Here is a 26,141-nt window from a genome sequence, read left to right as displayed (position 1 = left end):
TCAAATTCATTCCTGAAATAGTGCCCTTGTCCCCTATGAAAAGGATTAACACTTCATGTGAAAAAACTTATTTAGGCTTCTAAAGATGCTTCAAGATCAATATCCTAGTAAGAAGTTAGTAAACCGTAAAAGTAGAGAGGTATACAGTCAAACTGCAGCACATACAACACACCACAAAAATGAAATGAAACCAATGCACTAGCCCAATGCTTACTTGAATTCATCAACTCCAATGCCCTGGAGCAGATCATTCTGACCCCCACTAAAAGAAGCAACATCCCTGGCCTGGTAGTCGATCCCTGCCTGGTCAGATCCGACCATAAACTATTCACCATGGAAATCCACATCTTACCCACACCCCCTGCAAAGGTAACCACCTTGAAAAACTTCTCCAAAGCTGACTTTGGGCTCGTAAAAACAGAGGTTCTTAGGTTTATATGTTCATACCAGGCTATCTGCCCTGGGGCATTTATAAGCCTAGCCAGAGTGTGATTGGCTTTCGCCACCCTTTGATTTTGAGTTTACTGTGCCCTTTTTAAGGTTAGTTTACTGTGCCTCTGTCTAGTAGTGACACAGAAGTAATCCCCGGGGTAAACCTACGATCCCCCATCCACTCATCAAGATTCCTCTTGAAGAGATTCAGTGAGGTGCTCTGCCTGACATGGACTGGGATTCTATTCCAGAGCAAAGGGAGCCTCTGGGTTATGAATCTGTCCCTCCAGCATGTCCTATTTATTTCTGTGCTGTGGTTCAAGTCCCTCGAGCGCGTGGCTCTAAGGGATTTGGATTTTTTGAGGTGGAGCATGTCCATTAATTCTGGGTTGGACATAGCTTTATATGTCAGGCATAGATCACCTCAAAGTAGGTGGTATGCAACTGAGTAGAGCTGGAGTTTCTTTAACCGAGCAGCATATGGCATCTGTTTGAGTCCCTTGATCCTCTTTGTGAGGTACTTTTGGGGTCTTTCTAGTTGCTGCAGGTGTCTGGTAAGGTACATCCCAAATGGGGCATTGTATTCTATTATGGGCCTGATGAGGGATGAATAAAGGGGCACGATGACCTCCCTTGATCTAGATGTGAATCCTTTCATGATAAGGTGGGCTATATAGAAGGTCCTTCTAACCAAGTGGGATTCCTGATTTTGAGAGAGTGGTCTGTAACATGCTACAAACTGAAAAGCAGTTTTGCCCATTGTTAGTTGCACATGGATGGTCTCCGATGCTTCGTGCGAGGCCACTAACCTGGAGGTGTGCGTATCATTGATAAATATGGATGCTCTCCCTCCTTTTGTGGTTCGATCCGGGTTTTGGGGCCGAAAAGCATGATATGAGGTATAACCTGGTAGTGTTGGGGTGCTCTCTGGAGCCTTGAACCAGGTTTCTGTCACTGCACAGATATCGATGTTCTCCATACAGAGGAGGGCTTTGAGTGCATGCATCTTGAGGTTTAGACTTCTGGCATTTAGCAGCATTACCCTTAGTTTCTTGTTCATTGTGTTGTCTATGGAGGTGGGTTTGTCTTTTGAGCCTTGCCTAAAAAAGGCACTATGGGGATGGCAAGAACCTTCGCCAATATTCGAAAGCCCGGGGGTGACAGGTGCAAGCCGTCCCTAGAGAAGCAACGTGACTTGTCAAGCAATGTCATCCCAGGCTGACAGACACTGGATCCCCTTTGAATGACACCAAAATTTTAGCCAATTGTTAAAATCGATCATTTTGTCTTTATACTGTGGTATCATTCTAGGTGAGGGTAAGATGCTGCTCAAGGTCAGGGTCATACCAGCCTGGGCTACATGATCAGAGAGCTCCTCTATGTCTCTTTTCATGTAGTCGAGGGAGGTACGTCTCAGGTCATTCACACCAGCATGGACAATGACTGAGTCATATTTGTACTTGCTTTGGAGTGACCGGAGTGCTGGCGTTATGTGGCTGATCCTAGCGCCCGACAGGCAGCTGACTGTGACCTTCTCTTTGTTCAGCCTGGTGAGCAGGACGTCATTGTGTCTGACTATAGAATCACCTATTACGAGTGTATCAGGTGTGTTATTTAGCCTTAAGGGCTGTGACTGTTTGGCACACTGACTCTGTGAGCTATGTGTTGCACGTGTTTTGTTTTGGGGTAGCATTTGCTTGGATGTCTGCTTTGGAGGTCTCTGCTGCTTAGGCAGATTTTTATTTAGAGCCTCCAAGTATGTTTTTGTGTGTTTATGTGCTTGGTTTGTTGTTGTGGTAGGACTATGTGAGACTGGATTTGTGTTGTGTGAGGTTACCTTCTCCTCCTGACTGGTTACACCAGTTCTGAGTTGAGAGAGCTCAGCCTCCAGTTTGGCTATATGGTTGCATCTCTCACTAATTCCCAGGGTCTGTAGTTGCTTCCCCTTTATGGAGAGGGATGATGGTAGCAGTGCACTGTTTGGTAGGGACAAAGCCCGAGGTGAAGCTGTAACTGAAAGTACTTCACGGCACCCATGCCAATGGAAAATAGCTGCATGACTGGCAAATCATGCACCAATGCACTGTACAAATATGTACATAAATGCATGGAACTAGACATACCCAACAGAACCAAGACGATCTCCTTCAAAAAAAGGAAGCCAATCTGGTGGTCTCCTGCCATTAATAAACCCTGCAACAGAAGGAAGAAACTGTTGCAGGAAAAGGTGAAGTCCCAAGACTGGAAAAACTCCCTTATTAGCCTCAACAAAAAAGTGATATCCCTCATCAAATCCTCTACAGCCAGCTATGAACGCAGAATTGCAGCAGACACTAAAAACAACTACAAAGCCTTCTATAGTTATATCAAGAACCTCCACGGCAATAACCATATTTGCTCTGAGTTACTGCACAATGGTACATCGTGTACTGAGCCAACAGATATTGCCAACATACTGGCCGACAAATTCAGTGTGAACTTTACACCTCTCTCCCCCCCTAAAGCACCTGTCACAATACCAGAAGAATGCCAGGCACCTAGCATTACTGCAGCACAGGTTAAAGCTGCATTGTCCAAGGCCAAGAATACAGCTTTCATGGGACCTGATAATATCCTTGGCTGTCTTCTACATGATCTACAAAGTGAACTGGCACCACATCTGTGTGCCCTTTTCAGTCACAGCTTCACCTCAGGCTTTGTCCCTACCAAATGGTGCACTGCTACCATCATCCCTCTCCATAAAGGGGAAGCAACTACAGACCCTGGGAATTATCTCCCCATTAACCTGATGAGTCTGATTATGTAAAGCTGTGGAGCGCATCATCATGGACCTGATTAACAAAGATATAGGAATCTCCAAACTCTAGACCCCACACAATTTGGTTTTGTGAAAGGGATATCATGCCTACTAAGCCTGGTTGACTTCTTTGAGTGAGTCACCAAGGCTGTGGATGAAGGCAAGGCAGTGCAAGCAGCCTATCTTGATCTGGCCAAGGCCTTTGATACCATTCCTCACTCTGGAATTATTGATAAACTCATCAAACTAGGCAGCAACCCCTATATCACTAGGTAGGTTGCAAACTTGCTCACAGATGGAACACACAGTGTGGAAGTAGTAGACTCCAAGTCAGACTGCCAACCAGTCATGAGTGGAGTCCCACAGGGATCGGTCCTGGGTCCTCTCTTGTTTGGCATCCAATTCTCAGAAGTCCAGGCCAACACAAAGGTACTCTGTCTGACCAAGTTCACAGATGACTGCAAGCTGGGAGCCATTATTAACTCAAATGATGCAGACATCCTACAGAAAGGTCTCACTGAGACCAATGACTGGTGTCAAAACCATGGCCTTAAGCTTAATGCCAAAAAATGTGTCATCTCCTTTGGTAAAAACTCAGTTATCACTAATTACCACATCGATGGGAGCCCATTGAACACTGAAGGTGTTATAATAGATCTGGGGATGCAGGTTGACAGCAACCTCTCCTTCGACCACCACATTGCCACTGTGGTCAGAAAGTCCTTCTATGTCGCACATCTCATTACCAAGGGTTTTTTATCCAGGAAAAAAAGAGGTCATCATCTCTCTCTACTCTTCACTCATTAGACCAATCATTGAGCATAACGCCTCATTTAGCACGTACCTCGCTAGACACCTGCAAGAGCTGGAGAGGCCACAAAAGTACCTCACAAAGAGGATCCTAGGCAATAAATATGTCCTTCACAGACAGACTCAAAAGACTCCAGCTGTTCTCTGTCTCATATCGCCTAATTAGAGGCGATCTTTGCCTGCCTTACAAAGCCATGTCTGACCCAGCTCTGTTAGAAATGCTACATATAAAGAAATCACAAACCCTCCACACCACACGCTACAGAGACCTGAACCTCATTATCACAATCAACAGAACATGCTGGAGGGACAGGTTCATCACTCAGAGACTGTCCATGCTCTGGAATAGACTTCCCATACATGTCAAGCAGAGCACCTCGCTGTCCCTGTTCAAGAGAAAACTTGATGAGTGGAAGGGTAATCGAAAGTTCAACCCGGGTATCACCCCAGTGGCTGTACTTGATAGAGGCACTGGGAACTAACGTCAGGCGGAACAGTACCAGGGTTGTATGAGCTAGGCTTGTAAAGGCTCCAGGGCCATTAGCCTAGTACACACATATGAACCTGCTAAAAAGATCAAAAGTATTAGTTGCATAACTCTCAACCTTCCACCTCAAATACTTTGAACACTTTTGATTGTGAAGAAAAAAAATGGGCCAAATGGGGACTACTTAAGTTCAACTACAAAGCTTTTAGCATGATAAAAATGTGTTAGCTGATGCTTATAAAAGTTGTTCGGTTGAATTAGTATGATTCAGTATTGTTTGCCATGGATATTATTTAAAGAAATGAACCACAGTGAATGCATGACAGGCATGTCCTTGGGCTTAATTAACATGATCAGTATTTACCATGTATTTTATTAAACGTTCATTGACAAATTTCACACCAACATTCAATTTTCCAACAATAAGTATGAAAGTGTAGCATCAATGATTATAACCCTCAGTGATATACACAAAAATAAAACAACAAAGCAAAATATGACGCAAAGTAAGACGGTTTAATGTAATGAACACACTGTAAGAGGTTCTATTGCTTAACCTTTTCTTCTGTCCTAAAGCTAAGCCCTTACGCTTGTATCCAGTGTGATAACTCACTATAAAGACTAAAATTCCTCTAAATAAAGCCACTTCAGTGTTCTTGGTCCTCATCAGAAATCAGAATCACATTTATTGGACAAGTATGCATGCATACAAGGAATTTGACTCCAGTTTCAATGATTCTTCAAGTATGAATTACATAAATGATATGCATGCAACTGTTAAGAACAAGACAAAAAAATAAATGTACATAAATATACACGGTCCCACAGAATGAAAACAGTCAATGAATGATTGCTTCATAACTACGTAATTCAGGTAGTATCAAAGTAAGGTTTAAAGTAAGGTAGATAAAATCAAATAAAAATGTAAGCCTTCAGTACTTTCAAATATACCCGCCTAAAAACAAAAGGCGTGTCCAGCTAGTACCAGACATTTCAAGCAATAAATATGTTCTACTATGCCCTAAGCCTAAATAAGTCACTAGTTGTCTGAACTTTAAACTTCAATATTTTTTCACAAAAATAAAAAAACAGCCACATTCTTATAGTGCACAAATCCTAATTATAAATCAGTTCTATTAACATTGTCACCTCTACGTTCTGTGCAAACTAAACTGTACATGTTACAGACAAATAACATCATTTGTATATTGTGCCTCCTTAACACACCCTCTGCTGCTGCAGTCCCCACATATCACATGCCTTGAGTTAACTTCATACCTTCCTTTGTTTCAGTAACCTAAATTCACCTAACGATTGATAGAGCAGCTTGGCAGAACAATTGCACATGGTTTACAAGATATGGAGAATGAAATGACTGCTGTATACTACTGTTCATAGGTTCATACTAGGCTATCTGCCCTGGGGCAATTATAAGCCTAGCCCGATTTTGTTTGGCTTACGCCATCCATTCATTTGAGTATACTGTGCCCTTTTTAAGGTTTAGTTTGCTGTGCCTCTGTCTAATAGTGACACGGAAGTAATCCCCGGGACAAACCTACGATCCCCCATCCACTCATCAAGATTCTTCTTGAAGAGATTCAGTGAGGTGCTCTGCCTAACATGAATTGGAATTCTGTTCCAAGATCAGGCAACATTTTACATAATACTTCAGTCAAAATATTGATAAAACAGCAAGTTTTGTCTCGACATGCTTTTCAGAATTCTGGACAAATGAAAAAGTTAATCAGCAGTAGAAGAGCACATGGATGTAGCACAAAGCAATCTGTTTGCTCTATAGCTTATACTAAGTGAACTGTTAGTCTGCACAAAAACAGGCAGAATTGTGAAATGCAGATTGTACCTAAAACTTTATAGAACAACAGGTTTTCCTAGAATGTGCATTTTCTGAAATTCTTAATGGATATAATCTACAGTGATTTAACACTCTTCCACTTTAAGAAACAGAAAATGAAAGCTGCCCTTTAAATAAATGTTGGTAATGGCAAAACGGAAATTACAACTGCAAAAAAGCAAGCAGCAGAGAACCAGTATTCCAAAAGTAAAAAAAAAACAGAAAACAGCAGTTTTTCTTTAAATGAATTTAATCATACCTATCCTTAAGGTCTAAAATTAAGTCCTCTATCTGACTATCTAGGATGTCATCAGTATTCGGTCTAATTAATCTAACTAATCCTAGTCATATTTGGCTTTTAGATGTGTTATTAAATGCAAAATACAGGTACATACTCGATCAATGTGAATATGTATTCTTAATTTCTTCAATATAAACTTATTAAAAAAATTAATAGCATGTAGTGAAAAAGATTTTTTAAAACATAATAACACTACCTGTCAAATATTTAAAAATAGCAGTAGAATAACATATCTGATCTATTACTTAATAAATCAACCGTATGTACTTCCGTTGCCATCTCCTTTTCGCACCACATGTATACCTAACGGAAAAAAGGACAGAAAAAAAATTGCTAATACAGAGAGTCCGATGTGCATGTGCTACCCCGTACAGAACTACAACCTTCTCTGCTAAAGAGTATTTACTGCCAGCCAGGCATAAAACATCAATTATGGTGAAAGTCGGCAGGATCGTTAAGCATACGTTCACAGTCTAAAATAAGCCAGGAATGAGCTTTTAAGCAAAACAAAGTCTGCACTTACTAGAATGCCAAAATAACTGATCCAGTTGGAATATCCACATAATGCTGCTTAAAAGATGTATCCTCCTTCGAAAAAATAACGTCGTCTCCGAACTTAACAACAGTGGCGGCTGGTGACTTCAAATCATAGGGGGGCTGCAGGAGAAAGCTGAATGGGTGGGGTCAATGGAAAGGGGTGTGGCCAACTAGAAAGGGGGGGGGCTATGCTCAAAACCACAAAAAAACTAACTAAATACACTGCCGTGGGTGCCAAACCATCATTATGAGAGTCCAATCAAGACAAAATGAAGTGTAGAAGAATAAAAATATTTCAATGCATTGGATGCATGACAGCTTACTTAATATCTAGATGGAAACAAAAAGGTTGTGAGGCATGAAAAAATAAAATTACTTTTTTAAATACATTAATGGAATACCAGTCAAAATCAAGTATAAGAAAAACAAGCAGCACTCAACTCAAACCACTTCTTGCACTGCAGTTCTAATTATAATTTATATTCGGCTTTATTAAAGGTACCAAGTAACATGCTGAAAGTAGAAATCTCTGATGCCCCCACTTGTAAAAATGTTCCTTAGCCAAAAAAAGACCTGCTGCCTGACAACTATCTACTTGTTTCATGGGGAAAACATGATCAAAGTAAAAAATGAAAAGCAAACAAGAAATAAGCTCAAGATACACTGCTTAAAAGGATTACTGTACAGGTTATGGACCACACGATTGGCATTCTGTTTAGTTTACGGGTAAAGCCTGCAGAGATGACTGGAAGTCTCCAAATGTAATGAGCTTTTTAAAATAATGTAATCCTGTCCTTTATTACAAATACTGTCATATGCATTTCAATACCCAAGGCTTATACATTATCTAGTTAAGTATTCTCTACATGGCAACAACAGAAAGGCTTTCAATGTTGGCAATTCTTTAACAGTATGCTTATTAAAGCTTGCTTGCATCTTACAATCTCAGCCAAGTTCAACTGATGGTCATTAAAGTATTGCTACTTAAACACAGAGCAACAGGCACTGAGTAATAAGCATAAATCAACAGTACAAAAAATATGACAGAAACCAGAACATTCTGCAAAAATCAAGGACAGATGAAAAGCTACTTGTGTCTACCTTGGATGGGGGGATACCCTGCACATTTACACTGCATAAGTACTCCTTGCCTTGCTTCGACACATCCAGAATCACTATATGGGGGAGTGGGGTGCAACAAGTATGTCACAATTTGAAATGTCTCTGGCTGACTGTGATGACCCTAACACATTTGTCATACCTCTCAACCTCAGAGCAAGAAATCTGGATAAAGCCATACAAAGCAGTGGGACAAAGGCCCAAACACAAGGGTAATTTTTAAAAATATTGCTCTTATAAACTTAGAAAGATAATAGAATAGGTCTTGCATTAGTATGAATTTTCTGAATGGTATGAAATCTGAAACTCAAATGTCTGTCATTTTCTAACTTCAGTCTTTAATGATTTGTCACTAATTTTCCAAAAAAACACAATTTTATGAACAATGGACCAAAAATGTGATGTAAAAATATAAAATAGCCACAAAATACAGCTGGGAACCTGTCAAAGAAGGGACACTTTAAATATTAGTACTGCTAACTTGAGCAGCTGACAAAATAAAAGAATCTACATGCATTTCTAAAATAAAAAGTAATCTAAAACTATGATTACAGTTATTTCTTAATTGTAAATCCTCCAAGTTTTCTTCCAAAATTGTTATTTTGTGGAGGGATTATTAGGGGAAGAGCAACATTTTGAGCCAAAATCAGGGACAGTTAAGAGGTTTGGCTATGTCTAATTCTATAAAGCAATTTGCATGTATGTACCTTTCAACCTGTTAATGCAGTAAATCTGGACAAGGCCAAATATATTGGGGGAACATATAAACAGTACTAAAAATTGCTCTTGTATAAACTGAGACAGTTGATAGAACAAGTCTTACTTTAGCATGCATTGGTTATGAAGTCTGAAACTCAGTGTGTCATTTAGTGACTTAATTCCTAAATGATTTGCCACAAATTTTATGAGGAACAAACCAAAAATGAGAAGCAAAAATCTATTCATTCTTTAAAAATCTGGACAGTTGGGAGGTATAGTTCAGCTGGGGCTGTCTAAGTTTGCCGCCCTTCCCCCTCACAAAATCATGGTCAAATGGAGCCTCCCCCTGCAGCCATTCCAATGATCTCATTACTTGGCTATTTCACTCCAATTACCATAAACACTAATGTGCATACTGATTTACTTCTATGATGATTTGGACTTAATTTGAAAGTTTTATTTTGCATTTTACAACACAAACACCAAGTCATCTGCTAAACAAACTAGCGCAGCACTTGTTCCTAATTGCTTTTTCTTCTCAAAAAGCTCAGCACTTGTCTTAAAAGCATATCCCTTGTCTTATAAGCATTTTCTTTGCAGGTCAAGCACTCCTATATTATACAAATCCCTCACTTGCAAAACCCCCCAGGAGTGCCCACTTCCCTGCTAAGCCCTCTACTTTTCTGTCTCATACCAACTCATAATTCTTTCTAGCATGTCGAAGGGTCAGATGCTGGCGTCCTCTCCTGCCCAGTTGGTGAATCTGGGAATTCTGAGGCAATGTTACAATTGCCTCATGTACACGGGCAACCCTCTCCTCCTCCCACATAACACTAACACTTGCGAGAGATGCAGCTATTTAGCCAGACTGGAGGATGAGCTCTCTCAACTTAGGACTGGCACGACCAGGCAGGAGGAGAAGGCAACTACACACACCACAATACAAGTCTCACATAACATAAACACACTAAGACATACTCAGAGGCTCTGAGTAAAAATTTACCTAAACAGCAAAGGCCTCCAAAGCAGACACCCAAGCAACTGCAAACTCAAGACACCACACAAACAGCACATAAAAAAACAAAATCAGTGTGCAAAGCAGTCACTGCCCTTAAGGCCAAATACAACACCAAACATACTTGTCATAGGTGACTCCATAGTCAGACACACTGACGTCCCACTCACCAGGCTGAACAAGGAGAAGGTCACGGTAAGCTGCCTATCGGGCGCTAGAATCCGCCACATAACACAAGCACTCAGGTCACTCCACGGCAAGTACAAGTATGACACAGTCATTGTCCATGCTGGTGTGAACGACCTGAGACGTACCTCCCTGGACTACATGAAAAGAGACATAGAGGAGCTCTCTGATTATGTAACCCAGGCAGGTATGACCCTGACCCTGAGCAGTATCCTTCCTTCGCCACGAATGATGCCACAATATAGTGACAAGATGATCAGCTTTAACAATTGGCTTAATTTCTGGTGTCATTCAAAGGGGATCCAGTGTCTGTCTGCTTGGGATGACATGCTTGACAAGCCACGCTGCTTCGCAAGGGACGGCTTGCACCTGTCACCCCTGGGATTCCGGATATTGGCTAAGGCTCTTGCCACCCCCATAGTGCCTTTTTTAGGCAAGGCTCAAATTCTAAACCTACCACCCTAGAAAACAAAAACGTGAAGAAACTAAGGGTAATGCTGCTCAATGCCAGAAGTCTAAATCTCAAAATGCACGCACTCGAGGCCCTTCTCAGTATAGAGAACATCGATGTCTGTGCTGTGACTGAAACCTGGTTCAAGGCTCCTGAGAGCACCCCGGCACTATCAGGTTTTACCTCATATCATGCTCCGCCCCAAAACCCGGACCATACCACAAAAGGAGGGTGTATCCATATTCATCAAGGATACCCACACCTCCAGGTTGGTGGCTACATCAAGCATCGGAAACCATCCAGGTGCAATTAACCATAGGCAAAACTGCTCTACAATTTGTAGCATGCTACAGGCCTCCCTCTCAAACTCAGGAAACCCACACAGCCTTCCTGAAGACACTGGAGGGTATAAATGTATCACCAAACACCATCATATTGGGTGACTTCAACTCCCGAATATAGACTGGGAACATTACTCAAGCCCCAACTTTCTAGCCCAAAGGTTCCTGGAGTTCATAAATTCAAATGCCATGGAACAACTAGTCACCGTCCCCACAAGAGGAGAAAATATACTAGATCTCATCATCACAAACATGGGGACAAAATGCTCCACACCGAAGTATATCCTCTTTGGTGAGATCAGATCATAAACTAATCTCACTAGAAATCCACATCCCGCCCCCACCCCAAACAAAAAAGACCACAGTGAAGAACTTCTATAAAGCAAACTTCACACTACTCAAGACAGGTGTGGTACCTTCAAGGCCCCCGAGCCAATGGAAACCACAACCCAAGCTGCGGAAGCCCTTACAAATGCCTTCTATGAACACCTTCAGGACTGCATGGATCAGGCAATCCCAAATAAAACCAAGACTCTTTCCACCAAGGGCAAACGTCCAGTCTGGTGGACCCCAGCCATAAACAAACTTTACAATAAGAGGAGAAAGCTATTACATGATAGAGCAAAATCCCAAAAAGGGAAGGCATCTTTGATCAGTACTAGCAAGAAACTACGATCCCTCATAAAATCATCCAAGGCCAACTTTGAGAAAAAAATTGCCATAGATTCAAAAGACAATCATAAGGCCTTCTTCAGCTATGTCAGAAACCTGGGTGGAAAATCCCAGATATGCTCAGAATTAGTCCAAAATGATACAAAAATCACTGAACCCACAGACATTGCCAACATACTGGCAGACAGGTTCAGCGCAAACTTCAGGCCCCCGCCGCAAAAGGAGAGATAACTATCCCAACAGAGTGTAGCCTCCCAGACATCTCAAATGCGCAGGTGAAAGCTGCTCTCTCTAAAGCTAAAAACACAGCATCAATGGGACCGGATGGTGTCCCCGGCTGTGTGCTACATGAACTCAATGAAGAACTAAACCCGCACATAAGGCAGCTGTTTAATCTTAGCCTTACCACAGGATATGTACCCAAGGAGTGGCGTATGGCAACTGTGGTCCCACTCCACAAAGGCGGTGCCTCTATGGACCCTGGTAATTACCGCCCCATAAGCTTAACAAGCCTGGTCTGCAAAGCTATGGAGAGGATCATAATGGAACTCATAAACAAGGACATAGGGGACTTGCAGACCTTGGACCCAACCCAGTTTGGCTTTGTCAAGGGCAGATCTTGCCTTTTGAACTTGGTCGACTTCTTCGAAACAGTTACCAAGGCCATTGATGAGGGAAAGGCAGTCCATACAGCCTACCTTGACCTTGCAAAAGCTTTCAACACAATACCCCACTCGGGTATCATAGAGAAACTTACCAGCTTAAATGTAAACCCATATGTCACAAGATGGGTTGCAAACTGGCTAAAGGACAGAACCCACAGGGTTAGAGTTGCTGGAGCCATGTCAAACTCCAAGCCGGTTACAAGTGGTGTCCCACAGGCAGTGGCGGCTGGTGACTTCAAATCACAGGGGGGCTGCAGGAGACGCTGAATGGGCGGGGTCAAAGGGAAGGGGTGTGGTCAACCACAAAGGGGAGGAGCTATGCACAAAACCACAAAAAAACTAACTTTAATTAAATACGCTGCCCTGGGTGGCAAACCATCATTATGAAAGTCCAATCAAGACAAAAATAAGTGTAGAAGAATAAAAATATTTCAATGCATTGGCTGCATGACAGCTTACTTAATATCTAGATGGAAACAAAAGGTTGTGAGGCATGAAAAATAAATTACTTTTTAAATACATTACTGGAATGCCAGTCAAAATCAAGTATAAGAAAAACCAGAAGCACTCAACTCAAACTACTTCTCCTTGCACTGCAGTTCTAATTATAATATATTCAGCTTTATTAAAGTACCAAGCAACATGCTGAAAGTAGAAATCTATGTGATGCCCCACTTGTAAAAATGTTTCTTATCCAAAAAGACCTGCTGCCTGACAACGTTTCATGGGGAAAACATGATAAAAGTAAAAATGAAAAGCAAACAAGAAACAAGCTCAAGATACATTGCTTAAAGGATTACTGTACAGGTTATGGACCACACATGATTGGCATTCTGTTTAGTTTACGGGTAAAGCCTGTAGAGATGACTGGAAGTCTCCAACAAGTGTAATGAGCTTTTAAAATAATGGAATCCTGTCCTTTAATACCCAAGGCTTATACATTATCTAGTCAAGTATTCTCTGCATGGCAACAACAGAAAGGCTTTCAATGTTGGCAATTCTTTAACAGTATGCTTATTAAAGCTTACTTGCATCTTACGATGTCAGACAAGCTTACCTTATGGTCATTAAAGCATTGCTACTTAAACACAGAGCAACAGGCACTTTGAGTAATAAGCATAAATCAACAGTACAAAAATATGACAGAAACCAGACCATTCTGCAAAATCAAGGACAGATGAAAAGCCACTGTAGTACTTATGCAGTGTGTCCTCCCCATCCAAGGTAGATACAACTACTCCTTGCCTTGCTTGGACACATCCAGAGTCACTACATGGGGAGTGGGGTGCAACAAGCATGTCACAATTTGAAATCTCTCTGGCTGACTGTGATGGCCCTGACACATTTGTCATACCTCTCAACTTCAAGAGCAAGAAATCTGGACAAAGCCATACACAGAAGTGGGACAAAGGCACAACAAGAAGGACAATTTTTAAATATTGCTCTAATAAACTTAGAAAGATAATAGAATAGGTCTTGCATTAGTATGAATTTTCTGAAGGGTATAAAATCTGAAACTCAAATGTCTGTCATTTTCTAACTTCAGTCTTTAGTGATTTGTCACTAATTTGCCAAAAACACAATTTTATGAAAAATGGACCAAAAATGTGATGCAAAAATATAAAATAGACACACAATACAGCTTCTACCTGTCAAAGAAGGGACACTTTAATATTAGTACTGCTACCTTGAGCAGCTGACAAAATAAAAGAATCTACATGCATTTCAAGTAATCTATAACTTTGATTATTACAGTTATTTCTTAATTGTAAACCCTCCATGTTTTCTTCCAAAATTGCTATTTTATGGAGGGATTATTAGGGGAAGAGCAACATTTTGAGCCAAAAATTGGGGACAGTTGAGAGGTTGGCTATGCCTAATTCTATAAAGCAATTTATTTGCATGTACCTCTCAACCTGTTAATGCAGTAAATCTGAACAAGGCCAAATATATTGGGGCACATATAAACAGTACTAAAATTGCTCTTGTATAAATTGAGACAGTTGATAGAACGGCTCTTACTTTAACATGCATTTTTATGAAGGTTATGAAGTCTGAAACTTATTATTTAGTGACTTCTGGCAAATCATTTAGGAATTAAAACTACAAATTTTATGAACAACAAACCAAAAATAAGAAGCAAAAATCTATTCATTCTTTGAAAATCTGGACAGTTGGGAGGTATAGTTCAGCTGGGCCTGTCTGAGTTTGCTGCCCTTCCCCTGACAAAATAATGGTTGAACTGGAGCCTCTGCAGCCATTCCAATTAACCATTACTTGGCTATTTCACTCCATTTACCATAAACACTAATGTGCATACTGCTTTACTTCAATGATTGGACTTCATTTGAAAGTTTTATTTTGTATTTTACAGCACAAACATTAAGTAATCTGTTAAACAAAGCAATGCAGTCTCACAATGAAAACTTAGCATTAAAACTTCTCTGCCCTTGAAACTCACATTCATTGAAACCCACATTCAAAGAAAATACATTTTGCCAGTGGCAGATAAAGATTAATTTTGGGCTGTTTTCGAATCATAGGCCCCTTGCATATGAAACATACATGTGCTCTTTGATACACCTTCCTCATTGTACTAAAAATTATATTCCTTGTACAATACAGTACACTTGTTAGAGGGTGTTTTAAATTTGTTTTGAACATTTTTCCAGTAAGCAATGAAACAAAACATATGCACCCATAATGGCAAAACTGCCCAGTTGAGAACATTTATCATAAAAAGTCTACTCAGACTTCCACAGTCCACCATTATTAGTAAATATACACAATTCTACAGTCCACCATTATTAGTAAATATGCACAATTCCACAGTCCACCATTATTAGTAAATATGCACAATTCTACAGTCCACCATTATCAGTAAATATGCACAATTCTACAGTGCACCTTTATCAGTAAATATGCACAATTCTACAGTCCATATTCAGTGAATTCAGTTCTTGCCATAGCTGTCAACCTTAGCACAAAAACCTGGACGAAGCCAATAATGGGGGAATACAGTCCCAAAAATAGGGACAAATTTAAAATATTCATCTTATAAACTTAGAAAATTGCTAGAAAAAAAGGTTGTGCTACTATGTATTCTGAAGAACATGAAGTTTGAAATTCAAATGCCGGTCAATTCTACTGCGGACAGAACAAAAGCGATTTTCAGCAGAGACGAGGGATTAATACTGCAGACACGTCTTTGTAAAATGGCAGGGCATCAGAGCAAATCCACACAAACACAGGCAGGAGATGCAGACTCCAAACAGAAGCCACCCCAACCAAGAATCAAACCAGAAAACCTATAGCTGTGAGGCAACAATACTACCACCGCACCATCAATTATGCAAGGAATTAAACATTCAGAAACCTGAAGTCTGAAATTCAAATGCCTGTCAATTTTACTGCGGACAGAACAAAACCAATTTTCAGCAGGGATTAAAACTGCAGACACGTCTTTGTAAAATGGCAGGGCACCAGAGCAAATCCACACAAACACATGGAGGAGATGCAGACTCCACACAGAAGCCACCCCAACCAAGAATCAAACCAGAAAACCTATAGCTGTGAGGCAACAATACTACCACTGCACCATCAAATCTGCAAGGAATCAAACATTCAGAAACCTGAAGTCTGAAATTCAAATGCCTGTCAATTTTACTGCGGACAGAACAAAAACAATTTTCAGCAGAGATGCAGGGATTAATACTGCAGACACGTCTTTGCAAAATGGCAGGGCACCAGAGCAAATCCACACAAATACAGGGAGGAGATGCAGACAGAAGCCACCCCAACCAAGAATCAAACCAGAAAACCTATAGTTGTGAGGTAACAATACTATCACTGCACCATCAATTATACAAGGAATTAAACATTCAGAAACCTGAAGTCTGAAATTCAAATGCCTGTCAATTTTACTGCGGACAGAACAAAAACAATTTTCAGCAGAGACGCAGGGATTAAAACTGCAGACACATCTTTGTAAAATGGCAGGGCACCAGAGCAAATCCACACAAACACAGGCAGGAGATGCAGACTCCAAACAGAAGCCACCCCAACCAAGAATCAAACCAGAAAACCTATAGCTGTGAGGCAACAATACTACCACCGCACCATCAATTATGCAAGGAATTAAACATTCAGAAACCTGAAGTCTGAAATTCAAATGCCTGTCAATTTTACTGCGGACAGAACAAAACCAATTTTCAGCAGGGATTAAAACTGCAGACACGTCTTTGTAAAATGGCAGGGCACCAGAGCAAATCCACACAAACACATGGAGGAGATGCAGACTCCACACAGAAGCCACCCCAACCAAGAATCAAACCAGAAAACCTATAGCTGTGAGGCAACAATACTACCACTGCACCATCAAATCTGCAAGGAATTAAACATTCAGAAACCTGAAGTCTGAAATTCAAATGCCTGTCAAATTTACTGCGGACAGAACAAAACCAATTTTCAGCAGAGACGCAGGGATTAAAACTGCAGACACATCTTTGTAAAATGGCAGGGCACCAGAGCAAATCCACACAAACACAGGCAGGAGATGCAGACTCCACACAGAAGCCACCCCAACCAAGAATCAAACCAGAAAACCTATAGCTGTGAGGCAACAATACTACCACTGCACCATCAAATCTGCAAGGAATTAAACATTCAGAAACCTGAAGTCTGAAATTCAAATGCCTGTCAAATTTACTGCGGACAGAACAAAACAATTTTCAGCAGAGACGAGGGATTAAAACTGCAGACACATCTTTGTAAAATGGCTGGGCACCAGAGCAAATCCACACAAACACAGGCAGGAGATGCAGACTCCACACAGAAGCCACCCCAACCAAGAATCAAACCAGAAAACCTATAGCTGTGAGGCAACAATACTACCACTGCACCATCAAATCTGCAAGGAATTAAACATTCAGAAACCTGAAGTCTGAAATTCAAATGCCTGTCAAATTTACTGGACAGAACAAAAACAATTTTCAGCAGAGACGCAGGGATTAAAACTGCAGACACATCTTTGTAAAATGGCAGGGCACCAGAGCAAATCCACACAAACACAGGCAGGAGATGCAGACTCCACACAGAAGCCACCCCAACCAAGAATCAAACCAGAAAACCTATAGCTGTGAGGCAACAATACTACCACTGCACCATCAAATACGAGGGAATTAAACATTCAGAAACCCTTAAGTCTGAAATTCAAATGCCTATCAATTTTATTTAACATTTTTAATCAGGACAGTCTGACTTGGAACAAATAAACAAATTTTCAGCGGAGGCCCAGGAAGAAATAATGCAGACATGTCTTTGTAACATGGGAGGGCACAAAAGCAAACCCACACAAACACAGGGAGAAGATACAGACCCCACAAAGAAGGAACCCCAGCCAAGAATCAAACCCAAGAACCTGCAGCTGTGAGGCAACAATGCTACTACTACACCATCAAATATCAAGCATTACAACATTTACAAACCACAGATATTATGAGGAACAGATCAGATCAAATATGAGGTAAAAATCTGAAATTTTTTTACAAATGGTGGTGGGTAGGGAACTCAAGTCTTTAACACCTGCATACAGGGTACAGGGTTCAAGCCTGAGGCATTCCCTACCACACCACCATAAGCACCTGGGGCATTTTCACACACACACACACACACACACACACACACACACACACACACACACACACACCAGTAAAGCACAAGCACCATACACAAACTCCAGTAAAGCACCATACACAAACTCCAGTAAAGCACAAGCACCATACACAAACTCCAGTAAAGCACAAGCACCATACACAAAGAAAAATAAACATTGTAAATTGAAAGGCACCTTACCTGAATCCTGAATGAATACATCCAGAGTTAACGTCCGTACAATCCATACATCCTTCCCGCGCAATACTGAAGACCCGCGAGATCCACATGCTCCTTCCCGACGCCGACGAGATCCCTGAGGCACTGTCCCGAGTCCCTGCTGCTCCTCTTGCAGTCCGGATGCGTCCCATAATCCTGGCGGGTCTGTGCACTGTAAAGTGCACAGACGCTCCTTGTGTCCCCCTATGGGGACGGCCGGCTGCCCTGAGCATGCGCAGACCGATAAGCCGGGACTCGGTCTATGCGCATGCCGAAGTCCGCAATTTTAAATATTTTTTTTATTTTTTCATTTCTTTTTCTTTCTTTTTTTCTTTTTGAGGGGGCTGCAGTCCGGCAGCCCTATGCCACGAGCCGCCCCTGCCCACAGGGCTCAGTCCTTGGCCCCCTATTGTTCGGCATCTACTTCTCAGAAGTACAGGCAAACATAGGAGGACTATGGCTGACAAAGTTTGCGGATGACTGCAAACTGGGTGCCATAGTGGATAGTACATCGGACACAGACATCCTTCAGAGGGGTCTCACGGAAACTGATAGCTGGTGCCAGAGCCATGGCCTGAAGTTAAACGCAAAAAAGTGTATAGTCATACCCTTCGGGAAAAACAAGGTAACCCCAAGCTACCATATAGGTGGCAACCCACTAAGCACAGAAGAGGTTATCAGGGACCTGGGTACCCAGGTTGACAGTGGCCTCTCGTTTGACACTCACGTTGCTAAAGTGGTTCGAAAGATCTTCTACATTGCCCATCTGATCATGAAGGGATTCACATCCAGATCAAGTGAGGTCATTGTTCCCCTGTACTCTTCACTTATCAGACCAATGATCGAGTACAATGCCCCATTCGGGATGTATCTCACCCGACACTTGCAGCAATTGGAGAGACCCCAAAAGTTCCTCACCAAAAGGATAAAGGGACTCCAAAACCTGTCATATACTGCCAGACTGAAGAAACTCCAACTCTATTCAGTTGCATACCGTCTGCTCAGAGGTGACCTGTGCCTGACATACAAGGCCATGACCAACCCGGAATTAATGGACATGCTCCACCTCAAAAAATCCAAATCCACCAGAACCACTAGAGCAAGTGACTTAAACCTTAGCACGGATATAAATAGGATGTGCTGGAGGGATAGATTCATCACCCAGAGACTCCCCATGCTGTGGAATAAAATCCCGGTCCATGTGAGGCAGAGCACCTCACTGGCTCTGTTCAAGAGAAATCTTGACCGGTGGATGGGAGATCGTAGGTTTACCCCGGGAATCATCTCTGTGTCACTGCTGGACAGAGGCACAACAAACTAATGGGCACATTATTTCTAACATAAGGGGTGGCGTAAGCCACATAACTTTGGGCTAGGCTTATAAATGCCTTAGGGCAGATAGCCTAGTATAAACCTATGAACCTATTAAAACTTCTCTGCCCTTGAAACTCACATTCATTGAAACAGCATTGAAACCCACATTCAAAGAAAATACATTTTACCAGTGGCAGATAAAGATTAATTCTGGGCTGTTTTCAAATCATAGGCCCCTTGCATATGAAACACACATATGCTCTTTGATACACCTTCCTATTGTTTTGAATATTTTTCCAGTAAACAATGAAACAAAATGCATGCACCAATAATGACAAAACTGCCCAATTCAGAACATTTCCTTCATCAAAGTCTACTCAAACTTCTACAGTCCACCATTATCAGTAAATATGCACAATTCTGCAGTCCATTATCAGTAAATATGCACAATCTATGAAGTAAAAAAAGTCATCTAAATAATTCCACATTAAATAAATCTGTAACTATTGAAGAGGTTGCTGCTAGCAAAAACCTTTATATTTCATGGTTTCATCGAAAAATAAAGTGTCTGATGCCCCTGAGGAATAAATTGCCTATATTATATTAAAAATGATAAGCTAGTAATATTGCAATAGGAAATGGATGGCAAACAGATAACAGGCTAATAGTTAGTATCAACTTTTTCAGTACAGCAGCATTCACTTCTTGTGGGAGTAAAACCAACAACCTTCTGCATCAAAAGCAAGTACACAACCTGTTGTGCTACTAACATTACAAGCTGATTTTCCATAAGCAGCACTAAACTTCTCTTTCCCTGCAGCTCTCAGCTCCTTGTAAAGTCTATTCAATATTCAACTGCATCTCAACTTTGCAGCACAAGAAATCTGGAAAAAGCCAAATTTTTTGGGGGGGGCTCAAAAGGCCAAAAACCAAGGACACATTAAACATTGCTTGTATAATCTTGGAAAGTTGTAGAAAATGCTGTGTTACCACCATACATTTTACTGCCAAGATCCCTGTGCAAAAGAGTCAGAACAACATACCACTACGCCAAATCAGCTGCTTTGTAAAAGAGAGGAAGACTGAAACTTAAATGGCTATCATTTAGTGAATTCAGTTCTCACCATAGCTGTCAACCTCTTAGTACAAAACACCTGGACAAACCCAGTAATGAGGGAATACAGCCCTCAAACATATTCAGTGAATTCAGTTCTTGCCATAGCTGTCAACCTTAGCACAAACAACCTGGAGGAAGCCAATAATGGGGGAATACAGTCCCAAGAATAGGGACAAATTTCAAATAATCATCTTATAAACTTAGAAAAGGTTGTGTTACTATGTATTTTCTGAAGAACATGAAGTCTGAAATTCAAATGCCTGTCAGTTTTACTTCTGACAGAAGAAAAACAATTTTCAGCAGAGGCCCAGGGAGAAATACTGCAGACACGTATTTGTAAAATGGCAGGGCACCAGAGCAAATCCACACAATCACAGGGAGGAGATGCAAACTCCACACAGAAAGCACCCCAGCCAAGAATCAAACCAGAAAAACCTATAGCTGTGAGGCAACAATACTACCACTGCACCATCAAATATGTAAGGAATTAAACATTCAGGAACCCGAAATATGAAATTCAGATGTCTGTCAATTTTATTTAACATTTGTTAATCAGGACAGTCTGACTTGGAACAAGAAAAACAATTTTCAGCAGAGGCCCAGGAAGAATTAATGCAGACATGCCTTTGTAACATGGGGGGGGGGGGGGCACAAAAGCAAACCCACACAAACACAGGGAGAAGATACAGACCCCACAAAGAAGGCACCTCAGCCAAGAATCAAACCTGAGAACCTGCAGCTGCGAGGCAACAATGCTACCACTGCACCATCAAATAGCAAGCATTGCAATATTTAAAAAACACAGATATTATGAGGAACAGATCAGATCAAATAGGAGGCAAAAATATGCAATTTTTTTTTACAAATGGTGGTTGGTAGGGAATTCAGGTCTTTAACACCTCCATACAAGGTACAGAGTTCAAGCCTGAGGTATTCCCTACCACACACACACACACACACATGTAGTAGCAAACCACAAAAACTAAATATACTGCCCTGGGTGCCAAACCGTCATTATGAGAGTCCAATCAAATCAAAATGAAGTGTAGAAGAATAAAAATATTTCAATGCATTGGCTGCATGACAGCTTAATATCTAGATGGAAACAAAAAAGGTTGTGAGGCATGAAAAAATAAATTACTTTTTTTAAATACATTAATGGAATGCCAGTCAAAATCAAGTATAAGAAAAACAAGCAGCACTCAACTCAAACCACTTCTTGCACTGCAGTTCTAATTATAATTTATATTCAGCTTTATTAAAGTACCAAGTAACATGCTGAAAGTAGAAATCTCTGATGCCCCCACTTGTAAAAATGTTCCTTATCTAAAAAAAGACCTGCTGCCTGACATCTACTTGTTTCATGGTGAATACATGATCAAAGTAAAAAATGAAAAGCAAATGAGAAATAAGCTCAAGCTACATTGCTTAAAACGATTACTGTACAGGTTATGGACCACACAATTGGCATTCTGTTTATGGGTAAAGCCTGCAGAGATGACTGGAAGTCTCCAAGTGTAATGAGACTCTTAAAATAATGTAATCCTGTCCTTTATTACAAATACTGGCATATGCATTTCAATACCCAAGGCTTATACATTATCTAGTTAAGTATTCTCTACATGGCAACAGAAAGGCTTTTAATGTTGACAATTGTTTAACAGTATGCTTATTAAAGCTTACTTGCATCTTGCAATCTCAGCCAAGCTTACCCGATGGTCATTGAAGTATTGCTACTTAAACACAGAGCAACAGGCACTTTGAGTAATAAGCATAAATCAACAGTACAAAAAATATGACAGAAACCAGACCATTCTGTAAAAATCAAGGACAGATGAAAAGCCACTTTAGTACTTGTGTCTACCTTGGATGGGTGGGATTCTCCGCACATTTACACTGCATAACTACTCCTTGCCTTGCTTCGACACATCCAGAGTCACTACATGGGGGAGTGGGGTGCAACAAGTATGTCAGTTTGAAAAAGTATCATTATCTCTCACTCCTGATGTTACTCCTTCTCTCTCTGTTCTGCCTTCAGCTGTCACATTCTCTCAAAAGCTTTGACTTCCAGATGTTTTACCTTCTGAACTGGTTTGGGCTTTGATGTCCACCAGGAATGGAATGGACTATCCTTTACTGCCTCCTGTACACCCACAGAACCTGCTAGACTGTCTCCTGGGTCTGTGGGCTTTGTTCAAGCTGTATAATAAGCTATCCCATGTTTTATTTGGGCATATGAAATCCTTTGATTTTTCACTCCATCGACAGGGTGATACTGACATCTTTGCATACGTGTCAGCGGATTTAATTTCTGCCTTTTTTCTGACCTACTTTAGCTAAAAACATAAAATATATACTATGCAGAATTAAATCTTTGTACATTTGATTTGCTGCTGTGAGAGTAGAAGCGCGCGCGCTACTTAGAACCCATCTACAAAGGTTTTTTTGAAAAACACAGCATTTGCTGTTAGAATGGTGATATGGTAAAGTATTTTAATAAAGAGTTTTAAATATTCCCAATAAAGAGTTTTTAAATATTGTCCGTTTTACGATAGAAGGGTTCTTTATACCTAATTTGTCTCATTACTACAACGAACCATCAGGCTTTTTTGAGACTGCCGTTAGTTTGAAATTACATCCTCGCCAGTTTGCTTCTGCAGGATTTAGATTTAATACAATATTATCAACTGTGGTGCTACGCTCTTCTTGCATTTGATAAATGAATTCATTCACTCCAGCACTGTAGCAAGGGTGGAGAATATGGCTGACTGCCCCTGGTGCAAGCTATTAGGAAGAGCAGTTGGTACTGCAGAATCGGTGCCAACTGGACCCTGCAAGCAGTGTATGCATTCTTTAAGTAGCTGCCATTGTGATCATGGCTGCTTAAATAGCATTCAATGTTTGATTTACCTTAAGAATGTGCATTTGACAAATCTGCTTACATACTTGAAAGTGAAGATCCAAATGGCAGCTCTTAAACAGTGTCCATTGTAGTACTTGTCAGTGTGAGCTGTGTGCACTTGCATACTGTGTGCATTAGGTATGGCAAAAGACTATTTTGTTTGGTCTTGGAAGAGGAGGAAGATGGGGCCTGTACCAGTGGTTCCAAATGACCTAGCTACAGCTCTGTAAATAACTATACCAAAGGGCAAACAGATTGGTAAAAATTCCAAAGGAATGCAAATTGGAAACGTTGGAATCAGATAGTTTGTTGAAATGGACACCAATTTTTGTTATGTTTCTTGTTTTTTTTTTTTAAGGAAAAGGACAATTTAGCAAAGAACTGCCTGTTTAGTTAGGAAAAATAAAAATGGCTATTTACTGCAAGATGTGACAGTCTCGGATTTTGTCTTTAAAAGTAGGTGGTTAAAGTGATACAGCCCTCTTCATGATGGTAGGATACTTAACAGTGAAACAATAAATAAACACTAAAGTTGTTTTTGTTTGTTTGTATTTCTATAAATATGCCATTCTTGACTGAGCTGATAGAGTGATTGTTTTAATGAACTGTTGTATACCCTGGGAAAATTAGTGACAGACTATCAATACAGAAATGTGTAAAACAGACTCATTTTAAATGTGATAGCCAAGAAACATTCAGGTGCTTATGGCTGATATTAGATTAAGTGTTGCTAAATCAGAAACGTGTGGAACTTATTTTCTAATGCACAAGTTCATTCCTGCCTGCAACATATTTGTTAAGTTCGATCATCCATTAGGTACAAGTGCCTATAGTCAGAGGCAACAGAGAAGCACTGTCTTGTTAAGTGACCGGATCAGAGTCAGCCTTAGGTGCAATGGTACCCTAAATAAAAGGCTCCATGGCACCCCCCAGCTACCCACTGCTCTTGAACACACACACACACACACCTTCCCCGGCCCAACATAAATTCAAGAACTTCAAGCACACACCTTCCCCGGCCCAACATAAATTCAAACACACCCAATAAATTCATAACTTCAAGCACACACACCCCTTCCCCGGCCCAACATAAATTCAAGAACTTCAAACACACACAATAACTTCAAACACACACCTTCCCCAGCCCAACATAAATTCAAACACACACAATAAATTCATAACTTCAAACACACACAATAACTTCAAGCACACACACACCTTCCCCGGCCCAACATAAATTCAAGCACACACAATAAATTCAAAACTTCAAACACACACACACCTTCCCCGGCCCAACATAAATTCAAGCACACACAATAAATTCAAAACTTCAAACACACACAATACATTCATAGCTTCAAGCACACACGCAATAAATTCATAGCTTCAAGCACACACACAATAAATTCATAACTTCAAGCACACACACACACAATAAATACAATTACATCATTAATCTGACACACTTACCTGTCCCTCCGTTCTCCATACATCCGATTGCCCGCGCACGTACATCCAAACACTGCGAGATCCAAATCCCGAGATCTTCCCGACCGACGAGAGATTCCAGACTGCAGGTGTGGCAGTCCGGCCCCGACGCGTTTTCCCAGCGAGTCTATGCAGTTTCAAACTGCACAGACCTCTCCTCACGATTCCCTATGAGGACTGCTGGACTGCCCGGAGCATGCGCATAAGACTCCAGTAGTCTGGACTACTGCGCATGCGCGAAGTCCGTGAATTTTTAAAAACTTTTTTTTTCTTTTTTAATATTTGTTTTCAGTTGAGGGGGCTACAGTCCGGCAGTCCAATAGCACGGGCCGCCCCTGCTTAACAATTAAAAAGAAGTTCCTTCTCTGTGCGAGTAAATATTTATGAGAGGGCAGGCTGAAGGGGCGGGAATACATAAAAGAAGGCTTGCATAATTGAAATATAGGCGTTTCTAGGGCGACAACAGTCAAGGAGGGCAGGTTTCACTATGCACTGCTTCAAAAGTGATGGGCGACTTGTCGGTAGGCTTTATGATTACTGAAAGAGCACGAGAATAAATTTTTAAACAGATAGCTAACTCTGCCGCTAGCAGAAAGATGGCAAGCGATAGAAACATAAAAATAAATGCTACCCCATGCCTGGATGATTATTTTCAGAGCCAGCACTGACAGAGGAAAAAAAGCATCCGGAAGTAGAAAACTAGTATCACATCCCGTAGTTGTCCTTTCACTGACTATTTACTTGCAGGTTAGGTAATGGGTAGGAGTCTAGAGTAAATGCTACCAGTCTCACTTTTATTTGATTGCTTCTGTAAACTGCATTGATCCCTTGTGCTTTATTTTGAATTCGTGTGATTTTTAATTATATGATCTATCTTGATACATTGTTTTTGATAACTTAGTAAAACCCAGTTATAAATGCATTTGGTTTTTTTTTCTGAAAATCAGAACATCACTTTGAGAAAGCAGTATTTTGTCAACTGTTTTTTTTTTTTTTGCATATTATGATGAATTAATGCAGATAAAAATTTACAAAACTTGAACTGCTGTGAGGTATGAAAAACTGTTATTTAGCATTTCACATAC

The 26,141-nt window shown here is 40.8% G+C and overlaps 1 protein-coding gene across 1 annotated transcript in view; it reads left to right on the top strand.

Annotated features, from left to right (window-relative positions):
- KIAA0930 (KIAA0930 ortholog) overlaps positions 1-26,141 on the top strand; it is a 2,167,533-nt gene that overhangs the window by 672,617 nt on the left and 1,468,775 nt on the right. The window lies entirely within an intron of this gene.

Source organism: Protopterus annectens, chromosome 11.part0, assembly GCF_019279795.1.
Source record: "Protopterus annectens isolate FY-2018-M chromosome 11.part0, PAN1.0, whole genome shotgun sequence".
Classification (NCBI taxonomy): Eukaryota; Metazoa; Chordata; order Ceratodontiformes; family Protopteridae; genus Protopterus; species Protopterus annectens.
This window is presented reverse-complemented; position numbering and strand designations above follow the sequence as displayed.